Source organism: Haemaphysalis longicornis, unplaced genomic scaffold, assembly GCF_048455015.1.
Source record: "Haemaphysalis longicornis isolate Haplotype H1 unplaced genomic scaffold, Haemaphysalis longicornis Haplotype H1 scaffold_11, whole genome shotgun sequence".
Classification (NCBI taxonomy): domain Eukaryota; kingdom Metazoa; phylum Arthropoda; class Arachnida; order Ixodida; family Ixodidae; genus Haemaphysalis; species Haemaphysalis longicornis.
Window position 1 is genome coordinate 115,908,765 of NW_027526214.1, and position 13,715 is coordinate 115,922,479.

Below are 13,715 nucleotides of genomic sequence, written 5' to 3' on the forward strand. Positions count from 1 at the left end.
ATACTGCTTTGTATATAGTACTAACAATACTTCCTTGTTGATTTCAACTTCATGTTTTATTTCTAGGCCATAGAATGCGTAAGTATTACTTCTACAGATTTCACTAACAACCACGCTAATAGTGCCTGTATGTGCAAGGAATCTTTTGTTGTTCAGTATATCTATGTCGTGTTCTAACTGCGGTTACTGAATGAAACAAAATCACATGGCCACAAATTATTTAAGTGGATAGTCCTGGCGAGAGTGAACATTTGAACGCTTCTAACTTGGGGTGGTAAGTTAAAAAAGAATGCTCCCACTTAGAAAAGAACAAAATTGGTATGGTACAGTGAAGTGATCGGTAAATATGAAGAGAGACCAAGAGAGAAACATACTTTATATCTTCCTGAATAAGGAGCAGTGAGTGGAACAGTAACCGGAACCGAACTCAAAACTGGAACCGAACACGAATTTTTTCCTGAAACAGGAACTGATCCGGACCCGTAGTTTTTCCGTAATTTCGGAACTGAATTTCAACCGGAACAAATCAAAGGAACCATTGTGAACCGGTGCAAATTGTTCACTCGATTCGTTCCAAACCAGTTCCAGGGCCTGAAAATTGTGATTTCCAGTTTTCCATTTTAGTACCCTACCTTGCATTTAGCACTCGCCAGACAGTACCACAAAATATTTTGTCAAGTCAGCAGTTCCGAATGCCAATCAGGTGTACTTCTTATTATTACCCTCAATTTAATGTAAACCGGTCTGTATATAGTATCAGTTTGCGTTAGGTACGGCCTATCTTCCCCAGTAATCTTCTACATTTAAAACACCGTAAGTTAAAACACATATTCCGAGGCTGCATATCGTGGAATATTCTTCATATTTTATATCTGCATGGTGTTTAAACTCTTGTAACGTTTTCAATGTTTTGGTAATTCGAATGCATCCCTGTCTGTTTGTGATTCCCTTCAGGAACACCATCAACAATAAATGTATATCTTCCACTTATTTTAGTTTAGTTAACACTTCCATTTTACTTACCAGTAATGCGATCTCAACCAAAGAAACACAACTGCGCCTGATGAACCTGAATGGTCGTAGTCTAAAAAAAAATAAAACTGACCAGCTTGAAATTATCTTGGATCAAAAAAACCCGCACATTGTCGTAGTGACAGAAACTTGGCCCCGAAGTGACATAACAGATGATAGCGTATTCCCCGTGTCGTGTCGGATAATATGTAAATACAGGGGTTCCATTGGTAGGGGTGTGGCCGTTCTTCTAAAGAACAACATACAGGCCATTTTGTTGCCTGATAAAGACGAACTTAAATGCTTGTGCATAAAGGTTTTGTGTAGGGGGTACTCTTTCGTTCTTTACGCGCTCTACAGGACCTGACTCCTCGTCGGAATATTTAACTAGACTTCGAGGGCACATGTCAAAATATGTGAACAGCAAATATTATCTGATTGGGGATTTTAACCTTCCAGGGAATGAGTGGAAACGATTGATGGCTGGTTCAGAATTTTTTAAACGCACAAACATTGTGTTTCATAGCAGGCGCACACATTACTTACTACAAGTTGTAAACGAACCAAGTCGTGTACAGGGCCCCTGCAGTTCTTTTTTGGATCTTGTATTTATTCCTCGCGATTTTCGCAAATATTCTGTTGCAATAGAACCAGGAATATCTGACCACCACTTAGTATGCGTTACTGTGCCCCTTCTAAAGTTAGGCTCCCAAGATAAGTCCACGACGCGGTGTTTTGCTAATTTCGACAGTGATGACGTTTGCAACCAACGGGAACGGTTTCAGGACATTTGCCCTTACTGCCTTGACAATTTCATACCGAGCAAGCGAAAAAAAAAATTCACGAGCGTACACCCTGGATAACACGTAAAATCATTCAATTGAAACACAAACTCAAAAGATTAAAGAAGAATGCACAGCGCGACTTCATCAGAGAGCTTAAAAATGATTTTCAAAACACAATGCGCTGCTCAAAGGACTACTACTTTCGAACGCTCCTGCCAAACTTCATGAAAGATGATCCTGATAAATTTTTGCATCAAATTACTGAAAAAGGTAGCCTGTAAGGGAAATGAAAGTCCATTGAGACCTATTTTCTGACCCTTGAATCATTGCTCTACATTTTAAAGATTATTTTCACAGTGTGGTTTCTCCTGCGCGAACGCATTCACTGTTAAATCAGATCCTGGCCTTTATGACGCTGATTTGGAATCTTACTCTGTGGAACTATCTATGCTGTTAAATGTGAAAACCAAGTATTCCTGTGGTGCAGACCAAATTCAAAACGTCTTTTTACGCAGGCAACCCGAACTATTTGCTGATTTTTTGGTGGTAATATTTCGCACTGCTTTGTCCACTGGGAAGCTATCGAGTGACTAAAAGATGGATCTCATTGTTCCTGTTTTTAAGAAAGGTGACCGGTCTAGCTTTCAGAATTACTGTCCGATATCTCTAACGTCCCAATCCTGCAAAATCATCAACAATATTATTTCTTAACAGATATTAGAATTTGTCGATGGAAACGCAGTAATAACAATTTTTCAACGAGGTTTTAGGAAAGGTTATTTCACAGTCACCCAATTGGTGGCAATAATTGATTCGTTGGCAGCGTGTCTTGACAACAATGGCCAAATTGATGCTGTATTTTTTTATTTCAAAAATGCTTTCGACAAGGTACCACATGACAAATAAATGGTAAAACTGAAAAACATTCACATTCCGGATATTTTAGTTTCTTGGATCGCAGCCTACTTATCCAACCGCCAACAGCTTGTAAAAATTAACGAAGAACCACCTCGGTATCTTCCTGTCACATCTGGGGTTCCACAAGGTGATGTTTTGGGACCATTGCTTTTTCGCTTCTATATATTAACGATTCAGTACTGTTGTTGACCCTACTCTTCAAATTCGATTGTTCGCCGACGACTGTGTTTTGGTTGGGGAAGTCACAAGTACTAATGATCTGAACGAACTCTACAAGAACATTGAAAACTTGCGTAAGTGGTGTGAAATGGGGAATAGAATTAAATTTGGAAAAAGTGTAGATCTTTGTGGGACAAGAAAAAAAGATCCCGGTGAACACGTGCATAAATTAGGATCGTCTTCACTCACACAGGTTGACAGCTATATGTTCCTCGGCGTTACATTAACAAACAACTTATCATGCAACATGCACATTGATAACATTTGGTCGACGGCCTCCCGAAAATAATGCGTCTTGAGACATAAGCTGCGATATTCCCCTTCAAACGTTAAGCTTCCTGGATAGTTTTCTTTCGTTAGGCCAAACCTGGAATATTCGACAATCGTGTGGGACCCCCATACTAAACCAAACATTTAAGAAACTTAAAAGGATTAAGCGGAAGGCCATTCCTTTTGTTTATTCTAGATTTTTGCGACCTAATGCTAGCTAAAAATATTCCTTCCCTTCTGAATCGTAGAAGGAAGTCCCGCCTTGGTTTTTTTTCTCTTTTATATAATAGCAAACTTGCCCTTGATCCAACCCCTTTTCTTTCTCCCTTAAACACAAGGCGTCACCAAGACATCACCAACCAAATGCACTGACTCCGTACTTCGCGAGAATGGACACGTTCAAGTTTTTGTTTGTTCCAAGCACCATTTCAGACTTCGAGGAGGAGTTCTAGCGCATTAAAAATTCAATTCCTGGTGTTTGCGGATTATTGGGTTGACGTAACCGGTCCAGACCAGCGTGTTCTAGGGAGGCGCGATTAGGGCGTAGCGCGTTTTTCATTGCTGTCTGTCGTTCCACTGCTGCACTCGTGGCTACTGGCGGCAAGCAAATCCAACTACATTACTTTATCACGCTTTTATTTTATAAGTCTGCATTTCACTCCAAAGTTCACGTATTTTTATTTTACGCGTTCTTGTGAGCTTTTTCTTTGAAACTCGCCGTCGTAAAAAGCTTCTGCCCATTTCGGCCGCCGGTGGCAGACAATGCAATCCCGTGACTAAGGCCGACCTCCAGAAAAGAACGCGGGGGATGTAAACGCGCCACATGCAAAGTATTTGCTGCTCGGTGTTATCAAAACCCTCTGTCCGCTTTCAGATACAAAATTCCCTAGGGACACTTAAGTCTGCTTACGTGGTTTGAAGGCGAAAATTGTACTTGCGATACTTAATAACAGCTGACGATTGTACTTGCCATAGGTCTTTACTGATGTACTGCACTTGCGTACTTTTCGTCGCTTTTATTTCTTTGTCTTTCGGCATGAATTTTGGCATTACTTTAACCGGCTTCTTTATGGTATACCGTGTTTGCGTCAGTTTCTTTTTCATTTCGTAGTGAACTCCTCAGCAAGAAGACTGCACACAGCAGAGCCTCCCTGTAACCGGGGTTCTGCGTGGCTGGTGTGCACCTGTCCTTCTAATGTGTTATCACGTTCACGTGTCACGCATTATTCTGCAACTTTTACATTTCCAATTTACAGTTTTGTGAATTTTCAAAACCGAGCACATTCGCGTCATAGAGCGGTCAAATGCGGGCAAGTCACCCAATTTGGCATGTGCTACAAAGAAATGAATAGCAACAACCACAGCTTTTCAAAGTTGTTCTGTTTTTATTACTATGCTCTTCACAGCTCTTGTTCCATGAAGCTCTCCACAGTCGTTGATTTCTGTTTTTTATGGACTCTACACCTTCACCCTCCTTCTGGCGTCACACTGTTTCTTTGGACCTCAACTCTTCCCTTCACAAGCTTCGCATGCTCCGCTTCATGCGAGAAGACGAAGACGCTGGACAACACCCGTTGCAATGCGTTAAGATCGCCTCCGATAATAGACACACGCTGTTGAATATATACTATCGTGCGAGTACAAGTTTCGCGAAAATGGTGGGACACAACACACCTAAAGCGACACCGTCTGCCGCACTGACGATAGATGAAGCGCACGGTCATGCAACGCCACATCGGAAAGTTTGTTAGACGATAACGGAAGCACGGCCACTCGATGGAAACCTTCTTTCAGTCGAGCGGTGGTGACTGAAGCTTACGCTGTGGCTGCAGAGGGACAAATGCACGGTGGAAAGTGCGGGAGCCATGTCCGGCTCATCATCATCACCAACCTATCTACGCCCACTGCAGGGCAAAGGCCTCTCCCATTATTCTCCAATTACCTCGGTCCTGTGCCAACTGTGACCAATTTATCCCCGCAAACTTCTTGATCTCATCTGCCCATCTAACTTTCTGCCGCCCCCTGCAACGCTTGCCTTCTCTAGGGATCCACTCTGTTACCCTTAATGACCAGCGGTTATCTTGCCGTCGCATTACATGCCCTGCCCACGTCCATTTCTTCTTCTTAATTTCTACTAATATGTCTTTAACACCAGTTTGCTCTCTGACCCACTCCGCTCTCTTCTTGTCCCTTAATGTTACACCTATCATTTTTCGCTCCATTGCCCGCTGAGTCGTTCTCAATTTAAGTTGAACCCTCTTAGTGAGACTCCAAGTTTCTGCCCCGTAGGTGAGTACAGGTAAGATGCAGCTGTCATACACTTTCTTCTTCAGCGACAATGGTAGGCTGCTATTCATTATCTGAGAATGTCTGCCATATGCACCCCACCCCATTCTGATCCTTCTAATTATCTCTGCCTCATGGTTGGGATCTGGGGTCACAACATGGCCTAAGTAGATATATTCGCTTACCACTTCCACTGCCTCGCCACCTATCTCAAACTGCTGTGCTGTCCTGAGGTTATTGATCATTACTTTAGTTTTCTGCATATTAATTTTCAGGCCCACGGTTCTACTCTGTTCACCCAGTGCGGAAAGCATGCTTTGCAATTCGTCCCCCGAGTTACTTAGCAAGGCAACGTCATCAGCAAATCTGAGGTTACTGAGGTATTCTCCATTAACCCTTACTCCCACCTGTCCCAATCCAATGTTCTGAATACTTCTTGTAAGCATGCTGTGAATAACATTGGAGAGATTGTGTCTCCTTGTCCGGCTAACCACCTAAAAAAGGCGGAAAACTTGTCTGCAGTCATCCTATCGCGCACAACCCACCAGACTGTCCAGTGAGGGCGGTCGCTGGTGCAGTCGCTACCAACGCTTCCGTGGAAAGCGTCCGTCGTTCAAAACCGCAACGCACGCAACACTTGATTCTCGGCAGTCATGGAGCTAAAGCCGCCTCAAAGGCGTCGCAGAGGGGTCGGAAGTCAGACGGCTGCACAGCCAATGCATAGTAATTTCGAGAGACGACAAAGGCTTGAAATTCCTCCCCCGCTAAGGAAAATTACTCTGTCAAAATAGATATATGCCTGCTACAGCGACCGTGAAGAATGAACCACGCCACAGCAGCCACCAAGACGAGTGTCACTAGATCAACTCGGCCGTGCCATATCTCTCCCGAGTGTGCTCCAAGCTTTCGTGTCAATCACACAAACCCAGCCCATTCGTGGGCGCGGTGTAGCGAGCAAAGCCACGCCCAACTATGGCTGCCATAACGTCCACATCGCCGCTGGGGTAGCGTTGCAGCCACGAAGTCACTTGGATTTGGTGCTCCAGTAGCAAAGCTTAGCAGAAACCAATGACATAATGAAGTCCCAGGCCACCGTCAGTCAAATGCTGCCACAGTCAAAGGGTGGAAAAGGAGTTCGGTTCGGACGAAGTGCTCGCTCTAGTCCGGACGGTAGGATCGGCCAAAACGACAAGATTTTCTCTTGGAAGCCGTATTCATAGACAGCAAAAACACAATCGACGACAGATAACACACCTCCAACGAATAAAACGCACTCATAAAAAGGTTGAAACACCCTAATGACACGCGAAATTCAGGCGATGTCTCATACTACGTTCGCAGTCCTGATGTGAACAAAGCCGGTCACATTTGAAAGTCGCGAAAAGGGCGCGTTCCTTTGGCTATAGTGAACTGCTTCACTTACTCGGTTTCGGCTTGCGCTGAGCTGCACTGGAGCCACCCTAAAACCATCTAGCAAACACATTTCAGTAGAACAACAGAACTCCGAGAAACTCGGAGCCTCCCCGCGCCACTTTTAGAGGGTGGAGCTTTAAAAGAAGGCTGGGGCCAGGCCAGAGTTTTGAAAGGAATAGCTAGATTACCTACTTTACATAACGGAGTGCATATCGCAAACACATTTTATTTTGTTAACTGGAGCCGGTGGTAACTCGGGACTCGATTATAGACGGCACTGCACGCGACGGTTCGCACAAGCCGTGCTTTTTGAACATGTGCGGCCTGCACTGGGCGCGCTTACAATGCCAAGCGTGCTCCGTGCGATCGCTCTGGTGTCGCTTGAGGTTTATCAGATGCTGTACTATCACTATTTTGTTAACTGGAGCCGGTGGTAACTCGGGACCGAACTATCTCGGGCCTTCTGAAATAGTGCCCCACGAATGTGGCCCCAACCAAAGGAGCAAAGTCATCGTCAGAGGGCGGCCAATCAGTTGAATTGGTGCGGCTAGATACCGTTTCCGAATGAAACAAAAACGGCGGAAGTACAGGAAAAAGTGTTCAATTGTTTTCAAATTCACCACGCTACACCGGAGCAGGGGAGACCAGCGCTATGCAAATACAAATGAAGCTGCGCTATTCTGCATCTCATGCTGGGTAAAGTGACATCACACTGGTCGAACTCACACAATCTCGCATTCCAAGTGTAAGCAAGATGGGCTTCGTCATCCAAGCCTGTGATAGTACATTCCTTTGTCATCCCTAGCGGTAGATATCTGCGGAACCTTGCTCGCGTCATGAGAAATGGAATAGGGCTGAGGTCCACCGTAGGGCCATCTGAATCTGAACCGACCAAGCAGTCATCCGTTTTATTGAGCCATAGTTCGCTGTGCCCTGCACCCAGATGAGCCGGATGTCACGTAAATGGTGAGGCCAAGGCGGCTGAAGGTACGGATAAGTAATGAATGAATAAGTACGGCGGTACACACCGACAGGGAATCAGAAATAATAGCAACATTTAGATATTGTGGAGGTAATTTTTTAAGGCCATAACTATTGCAAGAACTCAACTTCGAATATTGGAATAAAATCAGTTAAATGATAAGTAAATGACTAATTAGGCTGTGGGCTGAAAATTCTCACGCCCGCCCTCTCCACGCGTTGCGATGCATCCGTTGCCACTACCGCATGTGAGCGAAAGTTCCCCAGATGCTTGTCCAGCAAACCCATTAGTATCCGTGTGGATAGCAGTTTGGCGTTATGGGGGAATACGTTATCGAGGGAAATAGGGGAAAGTACGACTTCAGGTAACATCGGAAGTATTTCCGGAACATTGATGTTGAGCGGTGAAAGCAAGCTTTGGGAATACGCACATTGAGGACGATTGTATCGAGGACATGTACAGTTAAAAAACAATGCTGCCTGAGCCATCATCAATGACAAAGATTTGCTCAGAGGAGACTCGAAGATTCTCATCATAGTCTGCACTGTTAAAAGTATTAATCGAGACTCTAGACACGTGGAGCGGGCCTGTAAATGCAGAATGTTTTTGGCACATATCGCGGGTGGCCGAGGCACAATCTCAGTGCTCGTCACTCCAAAAGAATGAATGGGTGGAGTTTGTACGCTGCTGCACCCGAAAAGAGGACACACCCAAATTCTAAAATGGGTCTTACATAACCACCGTATACAAAGAGTAGGGCGTGCTTCCGCATGCCAATTTTTCTGTTGCTAACTCAACACAACAATGCTAGAGCTGTTTCCACTTTTGTCAAAATGTGGTTTATGGGCGGGCCCCAATCAACCGTACTGTCATAGATAATACCCAACTACATCAAAGCAGTCACCTAAGGAATGTTCTTCTCGCGATAATTCAAACAAAGGTTAACAAGAGTGGATAGAGGAAACACCAGGACTGCGCATTTAGCGACGTTGATGGAACAATTCAACCCAGTAATCCACCTCTCGATAGAACCCAGATATACCTGTAATTGTTTATATAGCGCAAGATGAACGCAGGGATTGTACCCTGCGCCATCGGACTACTTGGGGGGAAGGGGACATTCTTTTTACCCCCGGACCGTGACTCGAGCGTCTACGACATGTCGACAGTGGTCGACCAGCGTTGAACCCTCTTAATCGCCCTATGGCACCAAGACTGCCAGAACAGAGGCCCTTGCTATGCATTTAGCGAACAAGAATAGGAAATGAGGGGCTCGTTGAAAATAAGACAGAAATAAGAATTGGCAGCCAAGAAGACATCGGAAAGCAAAGGGGAGGATGCGAAAGTCAAAGAAAGAAAAGGGGAGGATGTCAGAGTCAAAGTACGGGGGTAAAAAAGAATGTCCCCATCACCCCGAGTAGTATGAGTGGCGCTGGCTATCAACCCCAAGCGCAGGAAACAAAAAACACCTGAACATAAATATCCCAGAAAGTGGAGGGTAAAGTAGCCCCGCCGGTAGCGTAGTGGTCATTGCACCAGACCGGTCATCTCGAGGTCGTGGGTTCGGATCCCACCTGGCGGGCATTTTTTATCCACTTTCTTATTTTGAAAATTCTTTATCTTGACCTACTACATCCTCCCCGTTGCTTTCCCAGGTCTTCTTGATTGCGAATTCCTATTTCTGTAATTTAGCATTTGCGAGTATCGTAGTGATCTGGCCATATGTTTTTGTCTACTAAAAAACAACTCCGCCGTATTGAAATGCAGTGTTATGGGCCAAGATTAACAATAAATTATAAAAATCAACAAAACTAAAAAAATAAATTCAAGTTGCCGCCATAAGTAAAGTGCTTTCACATTCATCGAAATACGCAGCCTTAAGTGTCCCCAGCGAATATTTATTTCACTTCAGTTAGTGTTGTATTCATTGACCTACTCTAAAGGGGGCGGATTTCATCGGTGCCTCGCAGTCGGCGACGATAGTTTTGCCAGATACTGACGCTTTCTACAACAACAGGTACTCACTGTTCTCGGTTAAGTTACCACCTTTCTGCTTGATGGTTCCCGCTAACTGCACAGGTATTGGGTAAGTTCGGAGTTGTCTTTCACAATGACAGAACCTGACAGTGGCACTGTGTGCCAAGAGCCGGTGGCGGGTATTTTCAGATTTATGAGGTGTTCCGAATGAGACCACTGTTATCATCCCTGTAAAACGTGCTCCGGCATTGCTGCTAACACGCTTACAACAATGGGACAAGCGGAAAGGGATGTCTGGGTGTGCAAGGCGTGAAGCATCAGTAAGAAGCGTCAGGAAGCGGCCTCTTAGTCTGACAATTCCCAGGTTAGCGAGTGTCCTATCCCCGAGGCTGGCATACTCACCGAAATTCGCGAGATTAGAACGAGTCGGTAGTCCCTACCAGCGCGGCATGAAAAAGTAGATTCTCTGCTTTTACTCAAAGCGGAACTCGCACGGCTCTCTGTGCACTTTAAGGAATTGCAGGAGTCAGCTGATTTCACATCGAAGCAGTACGATGATATACTAGATAAAGCAAAAGGTAACAAGATGAAAATTTTTAACGGGGAAGAACTGAACAGTTTTAAAAAGGCTGTGTTCGAGCAAGGAATTCAGATTCAGCGACTGCAAGAAGAGCTAAATCACAGCGAACAGTGGAACCATAGAGCAAACCTTGAGATTTATGGACTGCCGCTCGACCCAGATGAGTAATTGAAAAAAAAACTTCAGAACCCGCAGCCGCATTAAAGCTACAACGCTCTCCACCACTGACGTGGTAACAGTTCACCGAATTTCTGTTACGCGTGAAACGACTCCAGTGGTTCTGGTACAGTTCGCGTGACTTTCGATCAAGGTGACAGTGCTTGGTACACGTTTTACACTTCGATCGGTGCAACCATCGGGGGCGTTGCCAAAACTGTCCTTCAAGAAAGATTAGACAAAGTTCAACCGGGTTCAATATTGGGGCACTAAAATGGGAGCAAAAGACAAAGCCCATCTTTTCGGTCGGAAGAAAGCAGGCAAAATATACGCAAAAAAATTAAGATAGCCATCCTCAACCTTGTAAGCAAACTATCCGATAGTAATAAGATACAATAAATTGCGCTCCTCCTGCTTCGCTAGAGTTTGCAAATTTCTGTTTTTTTTTTCAGAGATGAGTTGGGTAACAGAAACTTGGGACGGGATCCTACCATTGTGAACATCATTATTCGCAGCCTGCGAAAATACTGGAATGGACTCAGAAGTATCGCGGAAGCTGCGACTGCGTACGTCAATGTGTTAGCTATCACTGAAATAAACATTCCAGAGTCGTGCATCCATTTGTTCGCGCTACCGAATTACCAATGTTACGTTGTAACCCGACAAAGCCGCCGGGGCCAGGGTATTGTTGTTTTTGTCCGCGATCATTTTGATGTATCGTACATCGATGGAGCTTTCACGCACGAAGAATCTGTTACTGTTCGAGGGGCCTATGGTGTTGTTTCTAACGTACTTTACGTAATTTACCGTCCTATGTAATACAACATGGCAAGGTTTTTGCTAAAATAAGACGAAATTTTTAAGAGTTTCGCCACAGCGGATCAGTTGTGTTTATTCGGTGACCTAAATATCAAACTACGGCGTCCTGCCCAGCACGTTGTTGCTTAATATCTATCTCTGCTATCTTCCCACGGTCTTGACATCACTACTAATAAGAAGTGGTATGCGATAAGCTTCAAACATCGTTCTTGGAATATATCTTTACCATGGCTGAAAGGTTTTCCCTTGCCTACTACGTCATCACTAAGAAGTTCGCTGACCATTATATTGTGGCGTGCCGCATTTCACCGAGCCAGAGTTTAATTACGGGACATAAAAAGGACGGTATTTCTGAACCCAACATTCGCGTTTCTTTTCTCAACAAAAAACATTTTGTTGGTCTGGTGTCCAGTTTCGATTGATCAATCTTAATGTTGAACAGCTCCCCAGGTACCGCATATGCACATTTATGTCAAATGTTGAAGGAAAACAGCACTCCAGAGCGGTTTTTGTTTAAAAAACGCCGTAAGGGTTGCTGTTGGATGGATTCCGAGATAATTCAGGGTATCTCGTACATAAATTGGTTGTGGAACCATGTGAAACGTACACGTGGAGACCACGCCTTACGTTTATATCCTAAAACGGCGTGAAACAGAGTTGTCGCCATTTTACGGCCAGCGAAACGCCGATATTGTTTCAATAAATTAAATCAACACTCAAAGAATCGTACACAGACATGATCTCTTATGAACAGTTTACGCGGCAAGTAACGTAGTAACTGTTCAGTTTTTCAATCCTTCCTCGAAGATCTGACAGAGGTTGCAGATGCGTTCAATCATGCTTTTAGGAACGTTCCTCAAAGATCCAATCTTGTTGAAAGGCCCTGTACGCTTAAGCAATCTTTGCCTTCGTCAGCATTTTCCCGTGGTTTTCAAAGTCTGACCTAAATCTATTGTGGTCAGCTTTCGATCGAATAAACCAGCCGCATGCGACAGAATGTCAATTGCTACGAATCGTGGAAATTTTGAGGCTCTATCGTGGGTTGTTCTTTTCATTCTAAATGGTTTATCGATGGTTCAGACATTCCTTCATCTTTAAAAACCGCCATTTTACGGCCTCTTTACAAAGCCGGGCCCACAAATATTGGTAATTTTTAGGCCTACATTCATACTGCCAATCCTTTCCCAAATTTGTGGAAAAATTTCTTTTCAGCCGATGCCTTTCTTTCTCAAATATTTTCGGTCGTTTCGCCTAGGCAGTTTGGTTTTGTAGGTGGTCGAAGAACCATGACACTGCTGGAAGAATTCGCAGATGAATTATAATGCGCCTTTGATTGTAACTTTTTGCCTGTGTTTTATTTATAGGTGTAGCCAAAGTGTTCGACTCTGTGCAAAATCTTGTTAGAAAAACGACACCAATTAGGTTTCGGGGGCCATTTTATGATCTTTTGAATCGGTATCTTACTGGTCGGTATCAGGTTGTAGCTACAGATAACCTGTTATGTAGAAGTCATCTTCCTTAACTAACTGGGGTGCCAAAGGGATCAAATTTATCTCCTCTGCTTGTCCATATATACATGAACGATTTTCCGTCCGTAATTTATAAATTCAAGGTGTTCCAGTACGCCGATGACACTATAATACTCGCTAAGCATCTTAATTACGAGACAGCGATAGCTCTGTTGAGGAAAGAAGACGACGAGCTTGGGACACTATCACCATCATCAACTAGTAGAGAAAGATGGGAATAGAAGCATTCTGAGCGGTGCCATGGCCAGGGGCCCAGTTCCTCGACATTTCGTGCTGAAACCCGGGAGGAACGGCCCAGTGGACTGCCTGACGGCGCAGCGCGTCTCCGAGGTTCACGAGACCTGGGGAACTCCTGCTTGGGAAACTTCGTGATTCCCTCATCTCGGAGGCCTTGCCCTTGGGCGGCGCCCGCCATGGCCGGCTGATCGACGCTCCACACCTTCCACACTGAAGCCGGAAACAACCTACGAGCAGACCTGACCTGATGCGGCGCAGTCTTCGAGGACGCTAGGCTGGCGTCTCCTGGAAGATAACCAATTCTGCGAGCCTCGTCATCGAACCCTGTCGGCCGCTCGTGCTCGTGCCTAGGACACCCGGCCGCCTGCGTTCGCGCCGTCTCCATGGAGGAGCTACGCCGCCACCGGGACATTGTGAGGGAAGCCGTCACAAGGGGCGTAGCTGCCATTCAGTTACTGCTACAGGATCCGCTTACGTCGACCTGCCAGATCCGCTCGCACCTGCGCGCCGTCGACAGCAGGTACGAGGAGTTG